General features: G+C 49.5%; 1 protein-coding gene across 1 annotated transcript in view; it reads left to right on the top strand.

Moving 5' to 3' along the window:
• The first annotated feature begins 5,573 nt into the window (after positions 1–5,573).
• The window catches only part of DYRK1A (dual specificity tyrosine phosphorylation regulated kinase 1A), a 72,843-nt gene continuing 70,560 nt past the window's right edge, over positions 5,574–7,856 (top strand). Inside the window, exon 1 of the mRNA XM_065741692.1 lies at positions 5,574–6,119. The gene's annotated coding sequence lies outside the window, so the exon portion shown is untranslated. The remainder of the gene's footprint in view (positions 6,120–7,856) is intronic.

The raw sequence follows: 7,856 nt of genomic DNA, 5'->3' as shown, positions 1-7,856 counted from the left end.
TTTCACAGACATATCTGTACTAACTAAATGAACAATCAGACCTTTTGACTTCAGTAAAGAACATGCATTACCCCAGAATAGGGATGGAAAACTCTCTGGAGAACAGTCATAGAGAATAATAGAACCATAGAATCATTAAGGTTGGAAAAGACCTCTAAGATGGCCTAGTCCAAACATCAGCACCCCCACCATGCCCACTGACCACATCCCTCAGTGTCACATCCACACGGCTCTTGAACACCTCCAGGAATGGTGACACCACCACCTCCCTGTGCAGCCTGTGCCACTGCCTCACCCACTCCTGCTGAGAAGAAATTGTCCCTAATATTCAACCTGAACCTCTGATTGCACAGCTGGAAGCCATTCCCTCTCACCCTATCACTGTTACCTGGGAGAAGAGGCTGACCCTCACCACACCACAACCTCCTTTCAGGTGGGTGAATGGAGCAACGAGGTCTCCCCCGAGCCTTTTCATGTCAGCATAACTCACTGCAAACAGTCTAGTGAACTTGTGAACTCATCCCCCTAGTCTTGTACCTCCCAAGAGAACTGAGACCTGTCTTGGCTACATGCAGAGCAGGCTGGCTGACTTGCTTGTACTGAATTGTTTGTATGATGTTATTCTTCCCATGCCAATATCATATTTGTGGCCCCACGTGTGTTTCCCCCACAGATGCCTGTCACATTCTGCCCTCCCAGACAGCCTGGGGAACCTTCAGAAGGAATACTTTTAGGATATCCTCACAGCAGCAGAAAAACCCTGCCCGGCAGCCAATGTACTATTTTAGTAGCTCCATTCTGGCAGGACTGTCCCTGTGGGACTTGACACCACAGGCCTGGTTGGCCCCACTTCTGGCATGCAGTAGTGATCATGAGGTGGGCCAGAGCATTCACAGCATAAGGTCAGTATCAACCTTCCTTGCTTTGCCAGTTTCCCTGGAATAACTTGCTGAGGTGAAACTGAAGGCCCCTAAAAAGCATGTCCTACAAAAAAAAAACCAAAAACGAGTTCTGGTCCTCATAGCAATTAGCCTACATTTGTGATGGCACAGAATGTGCTCCAGGGCCAAAACAGCATAGCCAAGGAACTGATTGTGAAACATATGTGATAGGAAAATAATGTATACACAGCTGATTCATTTTACACGCATAGTAGAAAGAACAAACTCATTTTATTCTGGTTTTATAAGGCTGAGTTAACTTCTTCTTGATTGGTTCCCCAGTCCATCCCTCATAATTTTTTAACTCCTAGTAATGATCAGCTGCTACTTCACAGATGACTCTTTTCTGGCGGAGATCTCACATAAAAGAAACACAAAGTTTGACAAAGTTTGGTGAGACAATTGACCCTGGTTAGTTAGTTAATCATTTCTCACCGTGAGAAAGCTGAACCACAATCTTAAATGTTAATGCCTCTGGTTGGTGCCGTCTGGCCAAGCTCCACCCATATAATTCCAAATAAATCCTAGTTCACAATCACCTTTGCTCAAAAGGGTCACATGCTGAAGCTTTGGGGTCATTCACAGGGAGGTACGCAGGAAATCTGGATCCCTGAGATAAAATCTTGGATTGGGAGGGGTTAGAGTATCTGGAAGGAAAAAGGGATAGAAAACCAAGCATTATGGTTTCCACTGTTGGAAGAGTGATTTCTTAGTATGGTGAATTGCCATACGTAGCAAGCCACAATTTCTTCTTAGCTGCCAAGTAGGCAAACACCTTGCTTATAAGAAATTCCATGAACAGGACAGTGAAGTCAGGATAATGCAGATGCATCTGCATTTCAAGGAAATAATATACCTCCAGAAGGAGCACAATATCCCTCTAGAAGGATACTTTCTCATGACATCAAGAACAAAGTTTTCATTTTAGCCAGCAAAGACATACATTCTACTGCTACACAACTACAGGGTAAGGAAACTGGGCCATCACTGGACAAGCTTTAAAACAAGCTGCCAAAGAAGGACCTAATTTTACAAGGATTTGGAAGTTTTTTCCTTTTTGCTCTTAGAGGAATTTTCTGTAGAGAAGCAGAAGCTTCACATTGGGTTGGTGTAAGCACAGTCAACTGAACTACGTTACAACCAATAGAACCAAATATAAATTTTACAGGGATGGGCCTTATGTTACACCAGCCATTTTAGATGGGAGTGAAGTGTTATGATTAAATTAACAGAATGCCTTTTGGGTGTTTCCAAACACAGGGAAAACACATCCCTCTAGAAGCTGGAAATTGAAGATACAGGTGGGGCATACTTGAGACTGTGTCACTCGACTTCCAGAACTATTAAAGAATCGCAGTTCTTTGGGATGCCCGGTTTTGATAGAAAACTCTTCTGTGCTCATACAAATTTATCTATCTTGGAAAGTGGTTTCAAGAGAAGTTCTATGGTACAGCTTTAAATTACACTTTTGCTCTGGAGTAACACAGACTCCTTCCTGGAGACTTCTCCCCCCAAAAATCCATTGTTCTGGGGAGGGAATTTGAAACTGGAGTGAGGAACTTGTCATACTTAGAAAAGAGATCTCTAGCCTGCCTCTGTACAGGGTGAGAAAAGCAAGAAATGTCTAACAACCAAGAGAATATTAGAGCAAACTCAAAGAGCTGCACAACCTTTTTTTATTTTTTTATTTTTTTTTATTTTTTTTTTTCAGCAAGCCTCACATTGCAGCAACAGCAGCAATTCCAGGACCTTCTGGTCCAGAGGCGTGCCAACCTACACAACATGCAGTACTTGCTGTCAATCCAAGCCCTGTACTATCAAAGCCAGGCTCTGATGATGACTCAAAAGCGTATCTATCTGCATTCAGATAAGTTACTATGGCAACCTCTCTGGCCTAAAAAGAGATGGACCACATTAGTTACTTAGCAGCACCTTTTTGACAGGCGAAACACAAGCTGCTCATTCCAGATGATGGTTTGATTTAGAATTAAGTCTGTCTGAGAGCTGCTGCGGAGATCTCTGAAGTGCTAACAATGTAACTGAGAGAGAAGATCTTCTGGGACTTAACTTCAGACTGCGGCCTAGCACTAAAGCAACTGAGCTCTACAGTAACTTTGCCTGAGAAACGCAAGTTAACAGAACAGCTGACAATCTTTTTCCTACAGTCTGAAGAAATCTTTCCTGAAGATCTTCTAAGCTTGGTCTGCTGGGCTAAGAAGGCCGCTCTTGCAGAAGATGCGTAGGATACCAAGGATTACTTGACTTGCTGCTGGCATAAAACATCTTTTAGATTGAAATACATATTCAAAGTGCAAATATTAAACCCTGGAAAAGTCAGAGCGCCCATGCCCAATGGGAAGGAAGCCTAGCTAACAAAAACACATGCATTTAAAAGGAAAAACTGCATGGTACAAGGGTTCTTTAAGTTTTGGATTAGGGAATGAAGACTTCGGGAGCCCAGGTTGGAGAAGAAAATGGTCCTAACAGATCTTTACTGAAAAGTAGACCTAACAGATCTTTACTAAACTTCTAAGTACAAGACTCAAAGCATGAAATAAATTTTATTTTCAGTTTTTCAACTGATTCACTGATATCCGTTCTCTTTCCTTGATAAAAGGGTGAACACAAATACTTATTTATGACTTTACATTCACGTTTGTGCCATATCATATAGTTCTTCCTTTGGATGATAACGTCTGCTTTTTCCCCCTGGTAGCAATAAGTCATCAGCCTGGCAAACCTACAGCATACTTGTTTCTACAGCATACTTTCCACGGTGGTTCTGAACCTTCAGGAACTTTTGCATCCTTTAAGTTCCCATTGCAACCATTTCTGTATCGGTCCTTGTTGACAGCATAGATGTAAATGGACACCAGCGAAACAAAGGAAGATGGGAAGGATTATATTTCTCCGCATGTTGAAAGACAGACAGGAGAAGTGAAACAGTCACCAGATTTGACTAAGCTACATTTCTGTCCCATTAGGATACTGTAATTCGGTGTTTCGGATGCTGCATACTGTGTTGCCTTGCACCTACCTAACTAAGAAAACTTTCATATTGTTGTGCTTTCTTTTACATCTATTCTATTTCTCAAGTCTGTTGTAAATTATTTCTTCTCTCAAATCTTACATCTCCCTGTTTTCTTCCCATTTTCTTTTGATGTAGGGCTTTCCTCCCCCCCCCCCCCAAAGTGTTTTGCTTATTGTTCTTTTTTAATATTGACCTTTCTGTGGCAGTTTGCCCTTTGGGATGAGAAATCCAACCAGATACTCTTTATGAGCCCATCTTAAGAAATATAATACAAACTCCTGCTTTAAAGCGTCACAGTGAAATGCTAACCTCTCTCTTCCAGTTTAGGGTATTCTGCGATTCTTTTAACTGCTTGTGCAGTGATAAGGTATTTTGGGGATGTAATACTTGGCTGCTATCTGCTTGTCTTTGTCCATTTATTGCCACCTTCTCAGCTGCAAAAAAAAAGTTAAGAGTAGAAGAAAAAGCTAAGGGAACAGGTGTCAGCATCCTGCCCTCATTTCCTCAAGGAGGCTGACTGGGAGCCAAGAAAACTACCACAGGTTAGAACTAAAACGTAAGATAAAGGTAATCCTCCACTTTTCGATCTTTGCGAGCACTACAGAAACAAACGAAAAAGCAGCAAACAAAACCCCACTGCACGTTTAGGACGGCTGTACGCACCAGCCCAAAGGGAAGGATCCTTCCCTCAATAACCCGTGACTGCCTTCACAGAGCGTGCCACACATCCAGCTCCTCCGCGCCTTTCACGTGAGCGGAACAGGTATTTCTTCCAGCGGGAAGGAGCTCAGCCCGCCCGAGCCCCGTCATACACCAGCCCGACCCGCCGGGGGGCGCTACTCCCCGCGCCCCTTGGCTGCTGCCTGCTCCCCGCGCAGGGCGGTTCCCCTCCCCTCGGCGCTCCTCCGCCCCTCCGTCCCTCACGGCCCGGCGAGCCGGGACCGCCCCAACCGACAGAGTCCCCGAGGCCCAGGGGGAGGCGGGCAAAGCAGAGGTTGCCGGGCGACGGCAGCCCCGCCCTTTACCCGTCGCTCCCTCTCCCTCCCTCCCCACGTCAGCGTCGTCTCCGTGCAGCCCGGGCGGGGTGGGGCAGCAGGGCGCGCTGACGGACAGTTGCCACAGCGACGAGCTCGCCCCGCCGCCATTTTGTCGGTTCGCCTTTCCCCCCCCATCCCGCTAAGGAAAAAAAAAAGAAACAAAAACCCAAAAACAACAACGAAAAAAAACACCCTCAAACCCTTTCCCGCTCGAACCGCGGTAGCGGTTTTTATTTATTATTTATTTAATTTTCCCTTTCCCGCTTCCCCTCCGAAAGCAGAGAAATCCAAAGGACACCCTCATAAAATAAATGAATAAATATCCAAAAAGGGCAACAATTCGTCCCCGAGATTCCGCCAGAGGTTCGCCCCGCGCTGCGGTGCGCCGTGAGGGAGCGGTACCGGCGCAGAGCCGCTCCGGGAGGGAGGAGGAGGAGGAGGAGCGGGCGGGGCGGGAGGAGGTAGAGGCTGGCGGGCGGGGGAGGGAGAGAGGGAGGGAGCGAGGAGTTCCCGGGGGCTCGGTACAGCGCTGCGCTTCCCCCCCACCCCCTCCTCCTCCTCCTTCTCCTCCACCCCCTCCCCCCGCCCGCTCTCGCCGCCCGCCCGCCCGCCCGCCGCCGTCCCCGCGCTGCCAGGCCGGGGTTCAGGCCGCCGTCGTCCGCCGCACCTCACCGAGCCGAGGCGAGGCCGGGCCCCACCGCTGCCGCCGCCGGGCGCTGCGCAGGTTTGGAACGCGCGCCATTTTGTGAGCGATAGAAAATCCAGCCCGGCCGGGAAGCGCCGCGGATCCGCCCGCCGGGCCGGGCCGGGCTCCCCCCCTCTTTTCCCCGCCGCCCGGAGAAGAAGGCGCGCGGCGGGCAGACCCTGCGATCGGCACCGGCACCGCCGCCGGCCGTGCGGGCCCGAGCGCGGCAGGGCGGCCGGACGGACTGCGGAGCGCGCAAGAGGGAGGCGCCGCCGCGCCGGGGCCGCGGGCCGAGGCCGGGGGAAAGAAGAAGCGCCCGCTCCTCGCTCTGCCCGCCGCACCGGCACGACGGGACAGGAGAGGAGAGGCAAGGAGAGGAGAGGCCGCCCCCGAGAGGAGCCGTGCCGGAGCGCGGGGTTCGCGCGGTGAGTGAGCCGGCGGCGGGGCGCTGCGCAGCGGGACCGCCGGGTGCCACCTCCCGGCCCGGCGCGGTCGAAGGGGGCGCAGCGCAGGGGGCAGCGCCGCTGCCATCTTAGACAGAGGCGGCGGGGACAGCGCGGGGCCCGGCGGGCCGCTGCCCGGCGCTGCCTTCGGGGCTGCCCTTCCTCCGCGCCCTCCCCTCCGCCGCCCCCTAACGGGACGGGCCGGGGCAGCGGCCGCGGCCTCTGCAGCCCTTTTCCCGTCGGTGTCCGGGAGCGGGGATGAAGGGAGAGGGAGTTCGCCCGGTTCCTCTCGCTCTGATGCGCGACGCCCTGCGGTGGGCGGGAGCGGGGTCTCGGCCCGGGCTGGGAGCGGGGACGGGAGGGCGGCGGCAGCGAGGCCGTCTGCGCGGCGGGCACCTGTTGTGGTGGCCTGCCCGCGCCTTCTGTGCGGGTCGGGGCACGAGTACCTGCGGGAGGCCGCTGTCACACGGCTGGGCCGGGGAGCAGCGGGGTGTTAGCGGCTGGCTGCAGCCGGGTAGGAATTGAGCTTTGTGCTGCTGGAGGTGCCGGAGACCTCCTCTGATGTACAGGGGGTTCTTTCTCCGGAGCGGCGTTCCCTCCCGCTGCCACGAAATCAGAAAACACAATTAAAAGCGCTGTAATTTGGAATTTCGAAATTGGTGCATTTTTTGAGTTTCGGTCAGCTTTGAAGTTTTCAGTTCGGTCTGCCCAAAGGCCATGTAGGGGTCCTTTGATCATGCGTCTAGATTGCTGCAGTTACTTAGTTCTCCTGTTACTCCATAGTCATCGGGGGAAATAAACATCCATTGTTCTTTAAAATTAAAATTAACAAAGACTGAATATCTGACTATGAAATAAATCATCAGGAATGTTTCGGGCAACCTCCTGTTCTAATCCCAATGGGAGCGTGCAGGTAACTTCTGCCAGTAGGCTCACACAGTCGCTCTTGCATGGCTTTGAGCATCGCAGGGGATCTGGATAAGTTAACAACTTACTTGGTCATTGTGTTGTTAGAGCTGGAGAATTTATCAGTGATGTCTGAGGATAAATAAACTAATGTTTTGTTTGTAGTGGTGCTTTATTATCTGTGAGTAACTGAGCAGAATGTAACTTACCGCACTGGAATAATGTAGCCTGAAGAAGTTTTGGTGGAACTTGTTTCTCCTTATCTGTACTCCCACCAACCTCTGTAGGTTGGATATTTTTGGAAAATCAATTAAACTATAGAATTGGAATAATAACACTGAAAATAACTCTGAATAGGAGCTAGTATTTGTAACTGTTATCTAACTATATTTTGTGAGCTGTGTGTGTGTATATGTAGACTACTTTTGTAAGCTGTGCTTAATGTTTTTTGCTTACACAAAACATTTAGAATCAGAGCCTTTCACTCATGGTCTAGAAGTAGAGCACGTATGTTGGATTTACATTTGCTCTATGAATTATAAATTGTGTTGAGGTTTATGAAGCATATTGAGTTTCAATCGTATTTTCTGATCACTTTTGACTGAGCTAAGTATCTTGTCCAATAGCGTGGTCGTCTTAAATCACAAAAAAGGGGCAGTCCCTCCCCTCAAATTGTTGGGTACGCGTGCACTAGGGTAGTTATATATTGTTTCCAGGCAAATAGATAAGAAAGTTTGTTGCAGTATTCCAGTTTCTGAATCAGTACTCAGGTGAATATATGAAATTTGTCATCGGAATCCCTTCTCTCTGTGT

Source organism: Cyrtonyx montezumae, unplaced genomic scaffold (genome assembly GCF_038088225.1).
Source record: "Cyrtonyx montezumae isolate F1298 unplaced genomic scaffold, pur_monq_1.0 scaffold_3, whole genome shotgun sequence".
Lineage (NCBI taxonomy): Eukaryota > Metazoa > Chordata > Aves > Galliformes > Odontophoridae > Cyrtonyx > Cyrtonyx montezumae.
The sequence above is the reverse complement of the archived record's forward strand: the minus strand, read 5'-3'. Positions and strand labels throughout refer to the sequence as shown.